Consider the following 12,919-nt stretch of genomic DNA (forward strand, 5'->3'; position numbering starts at 1 on the left):
CCTTTCTGCTGCGTGACCCCCCTCTGTAGGGGTGATCTAGATAAGTCAGCAAGCGCCTGTCTCCCTGGGAAGGGCTCTGGGAAGAGCTCAGGTCTTCATAAAGAAAACGCTAATCAGTGAGTAAGACCGGACAGGCTCCTGGAGGACCATCGGGCAGCCATGCTGGGCAGTGGCCGAAGCCGCTGCACAAGCACCACCTCTAACTTCTCCGACTGCCAGCAGCTTTCCCCCTCCTTCCTCTTTCTGCAGTATTGTTTCTGATTTCTCTGCCTCTCTCGGCCGTTGATGCCTTTCTTTCTTTCTGCCCCCTTTCCTGGTCCACTTTTTTTTCTCCTTCCTTGTTTCCTGCCTTTCTCCTCCATTTCCTTTCTGTCTACAACCTGTCTCATATCCTTCCCTTTTTTCCTCTTCCTCTCTCAGTGACTGAGCCAGCCTCCCCTTTCCATCTGCGAGGACCCTCAGGGTCAGAGATCATCATTGGGGATCCCACAGGGTGAGAGGTCATCTGTGGGGACCCTCAGGGTCAGAGATCATCATTGGGGATCCCACAGGGTCAGAGGTCATCTGCGGGGACCCTCAGGGTCAGAGATCATCATTGGGGATCCCACAGGGTCAGAGGTCATCTGTGAGGACTCCTCAGGGTCAGAGATCATCATTGGGGATCCCACAGGGTCAGAGGTCACTGCAGGGACCCTCAGGGTCAGAGATCATCATTGAGGATCCCACAGGGTCAGAGGTCATCTGTGGGGACCCTCAGGGTCAGAGGTCATCATTGGGGATCCCACAGGGTCAGAGGTCATCTGTGAGGACTCCTCAGGGTCAGAGATCATCATTGGGGATCCCCCAGGGTCAGAGGTCATCTGCGGGGACTCCTCAGGGTCAGAGATCATCATTGGGGATCCCCCAGGGTCAGAGGTCATCTGCAGGGACTCCTCAGGGTCAGAGATCATCATTGGGGATCCCCCAGGGTCAGAGGTCATCTGCGAGGGTCCCTCAGGGTCAGAGATCGCTGGCAATATCAGTTTGGTTTTGGAATCCAGGCGTCCTTTATTCAATGTTGTCACCAGCTGAGTTGATCTTCTGCAGAGCTGCCATTTGACCAAGGACTTCCTTAGAAATGTGAGGACCACATGTCCCAAGTCCTTTCTGGAACAGTTCCAATTTCAGTTTCCAGTTATTAGTTGACCCCAACAGTACCCACATCTGTGAAAAACCACAATATGTGGGAAATAATGATGAATGTGAATAGAACTGATCCATATGTCAGGGTTTAAAACATTTTATTTTTACCTCAGAGAAAGAGCAGCTTCCACCTTCTTCAAAATGGGCAGGTCAGCTCCTGGCGGCAGATTTGCAGGGCGTGGGGGAGGACATAACTGGGACGCCATGGACAGTGCCCTCCAGAGTGAAGTCTGCCATTCCAGTGCGCCCCCTCCATGCCTGGGGTGTGTGATAACAGGTTATACCATTCACCTGCTGAATAATTCAACACACGCCAGGTTTTTCTCTGTATAGGTGTGTGGCGTGTTGAAGTGGGGTGCAGTCTGTTATCATTCATTATTAGCAGAGTTCAAGGGAAGTCAGGAGGTACCATACATTTAACCAGAGGAGGCCCTGGCCGGTTGGCTCAGCGGTAGAGCGTCGGCCTAGCGTGCGGAGGACCCGGGTTCGATTCCCGGCCAGGGCACATAGGAGAAGCGCCCATTTGCTTCTCCACCCCTCCGCCGCGCTTTCCCTCTCTGTCTCTCTCTTCCCCTCCCGCAGCCAAGGCTCCATTGGAGCAAAGATGGCCCGGGCGCTGGGGATGGCTCTGTGGCCTCTGCCCCAGGCGCTAGAGTGGCTCTGGTCGCAACATGGCGATGCCCAGGATGGGCAGAGCATCGCCCCCTGGTGGGCAGAGCGTCGCCCCTGGTGGGCGTGCCAGGTGGATCCCGGTCGGGCGCATGCGGGAGTCTGTCTGACTGTCTCTCCCTGTTTCCAGCTTCAGAAAAATGAAAAAATAAATAAATAAAATAAAATTAAAAAATTAACCAGAGGACAAAGAGGGGCAAGAAAGCACATGACTCATAATCCGGATAGTCAACCAGGAGCCACAAGGAGACGGAGCGGATCCAAACCGTCTGTTTGGAAAACTCCAAACAGGACCACAAAGAAAGTGCAGGCCCGACAGTGATGGTGAAGGCTGTGGTCAGGTAATCTCATTGGGGGACATGAGCTGGGGGACGTCCAGGCTGTCCTGGAAAGTGAGTGAGTTATAAAATATACACTGAAATGTAGCTTTGTTAATTTCCAGTCTAGGTCTGAAAGCGTTGTCCAATAAGCATCTTAGGGGAACTGCTTTAATGAGCAGATAGGAATGATTTTTAATCAGCACATGCTTCTATTTCAGTGGGTGCTTTGAGGAAGCAGGAAGCTCTTTGACAGTTTTCATCTTGTTCAAATTATGTGTTAGTGTTTCCATCTCCCCGCCAGACAGCGACTGTGCCTTTCCATTTTTGAGTTCCCAGCACCTGGTATGGCACCTGCCATGCAGTGGGCACTCAATAAATGTTACTTGAATAAAAGAAGGAATTAAGCAGGGACATAGGAAAGGCTATTGGTGCTTGACCAGGTGGTAGTGCAGTGGATAGAGTGTTGACCTGGTACACTGAGGACCCAGGTTCTAAACACTGAGGTTGCCAGCTTGAGTGCGGGCTCACCAGCTTGAGGGCAGGGTTGCTGGCTTGAGTGTGAGATCATAGATATGACCCCATGGTCGCTGGCTTGAGCCCAAAGGTTGCTGGCTTGAGCCCAAGGGTGCTGGCTTGAGCCCAAGGTCGCTGGCTTGAGCAAGGGGTCAATGGCTCAGCTGGAGCCCCCAGGTCAAGGCACATATGAGAAAGCAATCAGTGAACAACTAAAGTGCCGCAACTACAAATTGATGCTTCTCATCCCTCTCTCTTCCTGTCTGTCTGTCTGTCCCTGACACACACACACACACTCTCTCTCTGTCTCCTTTCTCTCTCAAAACAAAAAACAAAAAACAAGGAAAGGCTATTGGTCAGAAAGCAGACTTCAATGTCATTGTCCCTGAATTCTCCCTTAGAGGTTTATTCCTTTGGATTAAACCTTCTCCTTGTCCTCTCCTGTCTCTGTTTTTGAAAATGATACCCCAGTGATGGAATACACTGTGAGGTCATAAAACCATTCACCATTTAAATGATAGAGAACTTTCTCTTGAGAAGAGCAGGTAGCAGGGTGGTCTGAGAGTTCTCATGGCAGAGTGGGAAAAGGGAGACTGAGGTGGGAGGTTATAGAAGAAGGAGAGAGAAGGCATGAAGGCGGATTATACACTTCTGTAATAACAAACTGAGATACCTCCCATACACCCCCCACAGAGCTTCACCAGTCTGGGAGCAGGGAAGAGGGGACAGGGGGTGGGGAGGGGGATGGTCTGCTGGCCTGGCTGGTCGCCTGCCTGCCCAGTGACTACTGAGAGGGTGGCCGAAGGCAGCAATGCCCTTGGTGGTCTTGATCCTGCAGGGTGGGCAGCATCACACCCCCTGCCTCAGGACATCCCAGGGAAAGAATCCCCTGTCACAGGGGCTGAGGTAGCTGAGGCAGGAGTCCCCAGGCAGTGACCCTCAGCCTGGCCCGTAGCCACAGCACAAAGGGCTCCACTCAGCTTCTGCCATCGGCAACCTGCTCCACATCCGAATCCTAGTTCTCCCACCAGTATCCACCTCCCATTCCACCTCCTGCCTGAAGCCTTCCCGGATGGCCCCTTCAACTCTGCATTCTGTAAGATGTGTCTGCACAAAGGGTTATTCCTATCATTACACACAGAACACTCTTCAGCCAGGGCACAGAAACCCTCCATGTTTGCTCAAGTATTCATCAAATCCCGAGGAGCCTCCTGCCCTGGAGATCTGGGCCAGACCCCTGTGCCCGCAGGATCGTGTGGGCCCTCTAACTTCAGACATAACACACAGATGGCTTAGCTAGCTGGCTGGCCTCATCGGTCCCTCCTCCCAGACTCTACACAGCCTTGGCCCCTAGGTTTGGGATAGGATGGCAGAGATGGTATACAAAGACAACTCAAGGGATACTTCTGCATTCTGGAGTGGAGCTGGCCAAGCCACCCCCCACCCAAGCTGCCTGTTCCTCGGACAGTATTCTTCCTGTGCAGCTGGGCTTCCAGTGGGGTGTAGGCTTCCTAGAAGGAGGGTAGCAGAAACCATAGGAGGAAAAAAAAAACAATCCTAAACTGAGTGTCGGGCCTGGGCCATAGCCCTCCTCTCTGGGGTGAGGTCTGTGTGTGTCTAGAGCTCACAGCACGATTGTCCTACTTTAGAGCAGGAAGAAACCTGATGGAATTCAGTTCAGCACTTTATCATGCTGGATTGAATTGTTCCCTAATTGTTTCAAGACAGTATATAATCAGGTAATAAATTGTGTGGGCCAGATAGCGAGTGCTCCCGGAGCTCCGTGTAGAAGTCAGAGGCGCTCCTGTGGAGGGTGAGTCTTGGCTTGGCCCTCCGCAGTCGGTGCCCATGGCCACGCGCTGTAGGGAGCTGTGGGCCAGGGGTCTTACTGCATTGCATCCTTAACCTCAGACCTTTGGGGTGGCTACTGTCATTGCCCCCATTTACAGATGGGGAAACTGAGTCACCATCCAGTATGACTCCGGGGTCTTAGCACTAATGGGTCATGCTGGACGAAGGGATTCTTCTGTCCGGGCTGCGGCCAGGCCATCCAGGGCTGGGTTGTGTCTCCTTAGCTTTCCTTCCCCAGCCCTCTCATCCTGTCTAGTCTTGCCCTCTGCCCCTGTTAATGGCTGTTAAATGGAATGGCCATGTTGATTCAAGTAGATAATTGTGCATATTCCCTTCCCACAATGCACTATTGTCACTAGCGCTACATGCAAGAGGATCTGTAGGGTCTTTCATCTCTGCTCCCCCTCCCAGTTTTCATCTTCTGTGAAACCCCAGCCCCTGTGCTTAGTATTTCCTGGTTATTACCCCTAAAAATGCTTCCTCCCACCTGCTCCTGGGAAGTCTGCCTTTCAAAGAAGAGCCCTCAGTGGCGACGTTACCCCCCAGGAAACAATTTTCCATGGTGGCCTTCCAGATGTGGTGACAGCTTTTGGAGGCCAGGCAGCAGTGGTTTTGCACACCTGCATTGTGGGTGCAGGCTAGCTTTGCATATGCCTTTCTGGTCAATTTTCAGTTCTGCAAAAAAGGACAAAAATAAATGCATAAATAAAGGGACAGAGTTCTTGGGCTCCATCCAGCTGGGAAGAATTTGAAGGATCAAAGTGTTCTGGGCTGGGTGCTGGAGGAACCAAACAAAGATGGCACAACTCCTGTTCTTCCCAAGCACCTGCCACGGGCCTGTGGGGCCACACGGAGGAGGCCGACTGCAGACAGGTGCTCTGCCAGTCATGCCGTTCCATGAGCTCCCTTGTCCCCTGAGCACATGATCCTCCATTGAATCTGGATTGAGTCTCCTGGACAAATAACCACTTTCACGAACCTTTCTGAGCCTCAATGTTCTTATCTCTAAAACCGCCAATTTGCTCAGTCCCTGGTGGGGTCCCTTGAGTGGACCTCTCGGGGAGAGTCTGACCGAGGCTTTGCCCCTGACTCACTGGGTAGGAGGTGCTCCCTTTCAGGGGCTGTGTTTCCAAATCAGATGATTACAGGTGCCTGTTGGGACCTCACCCCCTCCTCACCCCACATCAGCCCCCTCAATCGCCCGGTTCTCCTTCAGTGGACATCACCTACTCTCCCTCCTCTCCTCCATGGCTCCTGTGCTCCTGGCCTCCTAGAACTAGAACGTGTTTATAAATTTTACTTTTTTTTTCTTTTTTCTCTTCTGAGGTTGGAAACGGGGAGGCAGTCAGACAGACTCTCGCATGCGCCTGACCAGGATCCACCCAGCACGCCCACCAGGGGGTGACGCTCTGCCCATCTGGGGCATCGCTCTGCCACAATCAGAGCATTCTAGAGCCTGAGGCAGAGGCCACAGAGCCATCCTCAGCGCCCAGGCAAACTTTGCTCCAATGGAGCCTTGGCTGCGGGAGGGGAAGAGAGAGACAGAGAGGAAGGAGAGAGGGAAGGGTGGAGAAGCAGATGGGTGCTTCTCCTGTGTGCCCTGGCCGGGAATTGAACCCTGGACTCCCACATGCCAGGCTGACACTCTACCACTGAGCCAACCGGCCAGGGCAAGACCGTGTTTATGAATTTTATACCAGTCACTTAGCAAGGGCAGGAGGCCACAGGACGGAGTGAGAATGGGAAGGAAAAGGGTCTGGGTTGCGCTGGGGGCCCAAGCATCCACCCACTACCCAAGTTAGAGGGTGCTCATAAGGGAAGTGCCTGAGGCCGTCCCAGTTTTCCACTCCGTGTAGCCACGCGTAACCTGCACCCCCTTCATCAATGGCCATGATAGAGGGCGGGAAGGCTGCCAAGGGAAGCCGACCCCTAGGATGTGATGTTCCAGATGGAGACTAATCCAGGGAGAATGAAGGCTGGACCATGTCCCTGGCCCTGGATGGAGAAGAGGCCTGCTAAGGGAGGTGAAGTGACGAGACTGAGTGATGAGAACTGGGAAGAGGCCACTCGGATGCAGCTCTCTGGGGGTGCAGTGGTGAAGTCCCCTAGCAGCAGTAGTATGATGTGTATGAGGAAGGTTGGTCAGAGCAAGTTTAGACACCTGGAGGCTTCTGGCTGGTGAGCTGAATCTTACAAGGGGAACTCTTCAGGGCTCCCTGGTCTGGCCCCCCAAATAAGGCCTTCAAATATGTGCTCTTGCAGGCATGTGCTAGACATGTGACCTGGGCCCCTGCAGAACCACTGTCTGGGGGAAGGAGGAATGTCACATTAGGCTTTGCCCCTGACTCCCAATTCCTAACCCATGCCAGGGATGACACTTCAGTGAGGCTCACACCAGAAGCAGATTGGCACAAGACTACAAAGGGTGGCACTCAGAACATCGGGCTCTTTAGCTTTCAGTTTTGATTTTTCAAGCTCCGGGATTTCTGTGAACGGATGAGGAAACCATGGTTCAGAGAGGGCCATGGTCCAGCAGGGGTCTGAGATAGGTCTCTCCACCACCAGGAGGGCCAGTGCCTCCTGCTGGCAGCTGTGACCCTCAGTGCTTAACAGCCGAGCCCCTCTTGCCTCTCTCTGTACCTGTTTGGGAAGACACTCCAGTGCTCTGAGTTGTCAGGCTGCGATTGTTAGGCTCTGATTTCTGTGTGTTTGCTCTGACAGAATGCGCTGTCTCGAGACAGCAGCTGTTCTGGCTCTAGAAATAGCACTGAGCTTGCTGAGGGGGCTGTTTGCCTTGTGAGAGGGAGGGGGCTGCTCGCTGTGAAAACCCCAGTGACTGGGCTGTTGCTTGTCAGAGTCAGAACTTGGGTTTTGGGCTCTTGGAGGGCTGAAGTTCCCTTTCTAATGCCACCATTACTAGCCGAAGGACTGTAGGCAAGTTACTTTACCTCTTGGAGTTGGAGTCTTGGATATAAAATGGGGACATAAATCCTGCCTCACAGGGCAGTTGAGAGGATTAAATGAGACAAAATTAGAGTCTGGCATCAGGCTGCACACACAGCCAGCTGAGCAGGGTGGGCACTGCACAGAAGGTCCCAGCGAGGGGCCAGGTGGGGCTGAAATCCAGCACGCTCTCACTTGACAAGCCGTGTGCCTGGCGCGTGGCTTAGTTCATCCGGAGGAAAAGGTGCTTTTTCCTAATTTGTACTGAGGTGTCATACCCACACGGTTTCCTACCCAGTGTGGAATAAACAAACTACTTTGTAGTTCTTGGAGACTGTGCGTCAGGCTTGACAAGGAGATCAGGGGTTTAGATTGCTGAGCTGGGGCCGCTGCCTGCTCCTGGGGCTGGTGGAGGCCTAACGGGCAGGTGCGTTTTCTCATAACACAGCGACCTCCCTGGGCTCTGTTCCCCTGACCACCGTCAGCGTCTGGAGAGGAAGGGCAGTCTTAGACAGAACGCTGAATGCAGGAGCCTCATCCTGGACCGGCCTGTAGTTGCTGGGGCTCAAAGTACTGAGGCTGCCGAGGAAGACCCCATGGTCCTAGAGAAGCTCTGGGGGGGATCAGGTCAACCTGTCCGTGGGACAGGCTCTTGGGGAAGGGCCGGCAGAATGACAGAGCCAGCCTGTCTGCACACCAGCCCCTGGGCCTGCTGAAAGGAGGCCTCCTTAACCTCTAAAACTGGGGCCCATGTCTGGGTGGGAGGGGGGGAAGTTCATCCAGGACCATCCAGACTACCTCCACCTTGGGCCTTCTCACTCAGTGGAGGCCATCACCTGAAGATTCGGCAGCCAGGGCTGTCTAGCCTTTCCACCCACCTTGAGGGCACAGAGACGGGGCAGGGTGGAGGCAGCCTGGCACCAGCATCGGACTTGGCTGCCGGAAGCCAAGTGGCATCTGAGATGAGTTGGGTTCCTGATCTGACCGCTGGGGACTATTTATATCAGTGAGGTGTCTGAATGTGCTGCCAGGGTCCCCTCCCCTTTGAGCTGCATCTACAGCAGATCATCTTTCCAGAACTGAAAGAAGAGACAGTGACTAACTCACCTTGGGAGGCTAATGGAGTTAAGAAGGTTGGAGAAACTGCTCCCTGCAAACTTGTAGCAGGTTGAGGGGAAGCTAGAACTATTTCGAAGGAGATCTAAGATTTAAACTAAAAGGGCATTTGCTAGGGATTCTCAGTAATAAAAGAGGTGTAACCCATTACAGAAAAATATTTTTTAAATCACTTTAAAACCCACTGTTCATATTTTGTTACAATCCTTTTCTCTTCCCATGCATTCACGTACGTATATATAATTCTTTTTGGAATCACACTTTCCACTTAATATTATCATGTGAGCCTCTTCCTATGTCATTATAAAAAACAGTGTAAGCCTTATGTTTGATGTCTGCATAAAAGTCTATAGATTTGCTTGGCTTCCTCCAGAATGCATGCAGCCCTTGGGCATCAGGTCAGAAGCAGCTCTAGAGGTGGTCTAGTGTGGCGGTGCTTCTCGCAACTTTATTCCCTCAAGTCAGTCGTCTTTAGAGGCTGATGGGGCAGTACAGCTTCTCTCTGCCCTCCACCCCCCAAGTAAAGCCCAGGTAGGGTGGAGAAGGAAGCAAGGGCTACTAGCTCCATTTTCTGGATGGGAAAACTGAGGCTTTAGACCCAAGCATAGATCAGTTTTGATGACTTTGACTTAGGTACCACCTGGAGTGTTTTCAGGGCACCTGGCACAGTAGCCCTGAGTGTGAGAGGAGTTGGTAGGAGTGAGGTATGAGCTCTGTATTGCTTGGTTTGCATGTGAAAGGCATGTTCGCAGGCCCTGGAGTGAGTTAATCCTTTATTGTCTCAAGGAACCCCACGCTAGCCCGGGAGGGAGAGCCCCTCAAGTGTCAAAGCCTCAGAAACAGAGTTAGCCCAGCGAACCTGCAGCAGAGATGGGTGACCAAGGACATCCGTCCTCCATGCAGAGCTCATCATGGGCTTGATTTGCCGGGTGGCAGGAGAGGGGTTTACTGATCTCAGCAGAAGGAGGATCCAGACGGTGGAGAAACTTCCTGAGTTATTCATCCCTGACTCAGCTCCGCCATGAACTGAGGGAGTGTAAGCAAGTGGCTGACTCCCTGGGCACCCACTCTCAGCTCTCGCCCTTTAGTAGCAAGAAAAAGGGGGGTGGAAGGGAATGAACATTTCTGGGGTACTTCCTGTGTGCCTGGCACTATGCTACTGTTTTCCCTGAAACTGTCATCAGTATTTTATCTTAACCCTGTTACACATGCACTGCATTTTTTTTAATGCTAATTTTACAGATGGGGAAACTATGGCTCAGAAAAGTGACCTAGGTGGCTAGTGAGGGGCAGAGAAGGGATGTGAACCCAGTTCTGAGAGCATCTCCACTCACCAGCCACTAAGCAATGGCACAAGAGCACTTGGGATTATTGTACTGCCTCGTTCCTTATATGAGTGATGTGGGGATTCAGGAGAAAGGGGTGCCGAGGGGAGGCTGGTGGAGGTAAGGCAGAGTGGAGGTCGTGGAGGGCCTAGCTGATCAAAGGGGAGATGCTGATCAGTTTTAACTTCTTCCTGCTTGTGGACCATTAATTCATAGTATCGACCTGCCTTGGTTAGTGAGCGGGAGATCCTGAGGGAACCTTGGTATCAAATCTACACAGCTGGTTTAGAGGCATATCCAAGATGTATCCACAAGCCTCCCAACTCCCTGAACGCCCTAGGATAGGTCTTTCTCCTGGTCTCTGGCATTATTTGAATCTGGAGCTTTTCTGGTTGCAGCTGGAGATCATGGCTTCACATGACTCATTGGATTCCAAAGGGCTGGGAGACACGGGCTCTGGTTACAAAGGGATGATCTTTGTGATAAGACACCAGACCTCATCTGCTGTTGTGTGACTGAAAAACGTCAGGAGTTAGAGCCAAGATCATGGACTTTCCTTGTGGCCCCAGGCTGACACCATGTTCTTAGTTACAGATAACAGAATTTATTTTAACTAATTCGAGCAGAAGGGCATTTGTCAAGGATACAGCTAGCTCAGAATCACTGGAAAAAGCTGAAGAAAGACACCAGTTAGAGTTTCCAGAAATGCCTCCCCAAATTACATTTGTGAATTGAGGCCACCATGAAAGCTGCCGCCTTCGATATAATCATGAAGGCGTTGCCACCACTACAGTTTCCAAGAGCCATGCCACCTCTGCCACATTCTGCACCAGCAGAACAACACCCTGAGCCTTGTCATTATTCTCCAATAACAGTCTCATGCAAGTGCTTCTGATTGCTTGAACCTAAATGTCATTCAGAACCCTTGCTGCAAGGGAGTCTAGGAAATGTAGTTCTTAGCCTTCCTGACTCTGTAGTACTGAAGCTACAGAAATAACAGAGTTCCGTGCTCACAGTTTGGAAGGGGAAACAGATGTAAAAACAGACTATTTGAATACAATATTATTTGTTCTAATTAAAAGACAGTGTACAGAAGCACCTTAAGAGGTGAAGGTTGAAAAGCCTTCCCAGAAGTGGAAGCATTTGAACTTTGTACTGAAGGATCAATATAAGTTTGCTGGGTGAGAACAACAGAGAAAGTTCAGGAAACAGAGAATAAAGTGAGTGTCATATCCTGGGGACCCCCAATGCCTAATTCTTATTAACTCTGCCTCAATTCTTTTATGACAGGGGAGCAAGGAGCTGACTTATTTTGTAAATAGGAACCAATTTGTTGTATGAAATGTTTAAAAATTTTAAAGTATTTTAAATTACTTAAGTATATAATTATAATACCTTAAGATTAGCTATCAAGTTATATTAAAATTATTAAGAACATACATAAATATATTTAAAGTATGAAATTATATTTAAAAATTATTTAAAACAAATATTTTGTTCTAATATTTTTAAATATTTTAAATTACTTAAATATATAGTTATACTTTAAAATTAACTTAAATTTTATTAAAATTAAAAATAACAAATATTTATAAATAGAATATTTTAAAAAGTATTAAATATGAAGTTCATAGTCGTTTAGCATGCAAATATTTTTAAATGTAGCTGATTCATTAGGTAAAATGATTTGGTAGTTCTGAAGCAGCCCATACGGAAGTTTGCACAGGTAAGTTGGACATTGTGGGAACACATGCCCTGACGCAGGTTGGGAAAGTTTCTGGGAAGTGCCCGAAGAATGACTTTATCTTAAATCCTTGCTCATGGATTGCGGGGCCCAGAAGCAGGCCTGGGGCATCTCTCTAGGGCTATGATGAGGTCCCTGACCCCACATTTGGAGTGGCTGGCCCCTGCCGACTTCCTGGTTCCATGGTGTCGAGGCTGCCATTGGGTCGGTCCGCCAGCTTCCTCTGCCCGACCTCTTCTGAACACCGTCCAGACAGAGGCCTCGAGGGGAAGGTGCACCTGGCTTCTGCCCTGGGAGGCCCCACCCTTCCTCCTTGGCCGAGAGCAGCAGTTCTACTGCATTTTATCTTTTATCCTCAAGAGAATGAGAGAACGTTCCCTCCAGCTCATCACCACCCTCCCCCCCAGGTTAAGTGTGCTCTTCCTTCCTGGGTGTGAAAAGGGGAGGCCGGAAAGATCTCCTCACCCAGTGGCTGTGCGAGGCCAGAGGCCCCTTTCCAGGGACCCCAGCTGTCCTTGTAAGTGAGGGGAGAGGAGCAGCCTTGAGTCAAATCCAGGTCCCTGTTGCCGCTCTGCCACCTTCTGTCTTCATAACTCCGGGCACGTCAGTCACTCCCAGAGCCTGTTCCCATGCTTATAACCACCAGTTTTCTTGTAGGCTAGTTGTAAAGATCAAAGTGGATGCCTCCATGTCAAGTGCTGGCCCAGCTCTCAGCCCGGAGCGTGGGCTCGGCCAGCATTTGCCGAAATTGGATTTGTTGCTCTGCACGAAGCTGAGGTGGCCTGACATGCCGAGACCAGCTGGTCTTGCAGGGGCCTGGATTCCTCTGCAGTGGGATCTAGACCAAGCCCGGCCGTGCCCCACACTGATAGTGGGACCAGGAGCTCCATCTGTTTAGCTTCAGTTTTCCCAGCTGCTGAATGGGGAGAAAGACATGTCAGTGTCACCTTGTCACAGTGTGAGCGTGAGAATCGAGTGAGCTAACGGAAATGGAAATGCTTGTACAGTAGGAAAAGCAGTAGATCTCAGCTCTGCTGGTGGCTGTCATTGTGTAACACTTTCCCAAGAGGACGATAAAGGGGCAAGGAAGGGCAGGACTGGCTGGAGGCAGCAGCCTCTGCCTCCTTCAGTGACTGATCACAGGAAGAGCCAGGGCCAGAACGTGCCCAGAGCACCCTCCTCCTCCTCTTCCCCTTCGCAGCCACCAGCCTGGAACCAACCTGCTTCTGCACGGCATGATTTGCTGTAACAGGGCC

The 12,919-nt window shown here is 51.1% G+C and overlaps 1 protein-coding gene across 3 annotated transcripts in view; it reads left to right on the forward strand.

The window, feature by feature from the left end:
* ST8SIA5 (ST8 alpha-N-acetyl-neuraminide alpha-2,8-sialyltransferase 5) overlaps positions 1-12,919 on the forward strand; it is a 47,535-nt gene that overhangs the window by 11,664 nt on the left and 22,952 nt on the right. The window lies entirely within an intron of this gene.

This window comes from Saccopteryx bilineata, chromosome 11, assembly GCF_036850765.1.
Source record: "Saccopteryx bilineata isolate mSacBil1 chromosome 11, mSacBil1_pri_phased_curated, whole genome shotgun sequence".
NCBI classification, from domain to species: domain Eukaryota; kingdom Metazoa; phylum Chordata; class Mammalia; order Chiroptera; family Emballonuridae; genus Saccopteryx; species Saccopteryx bilineata.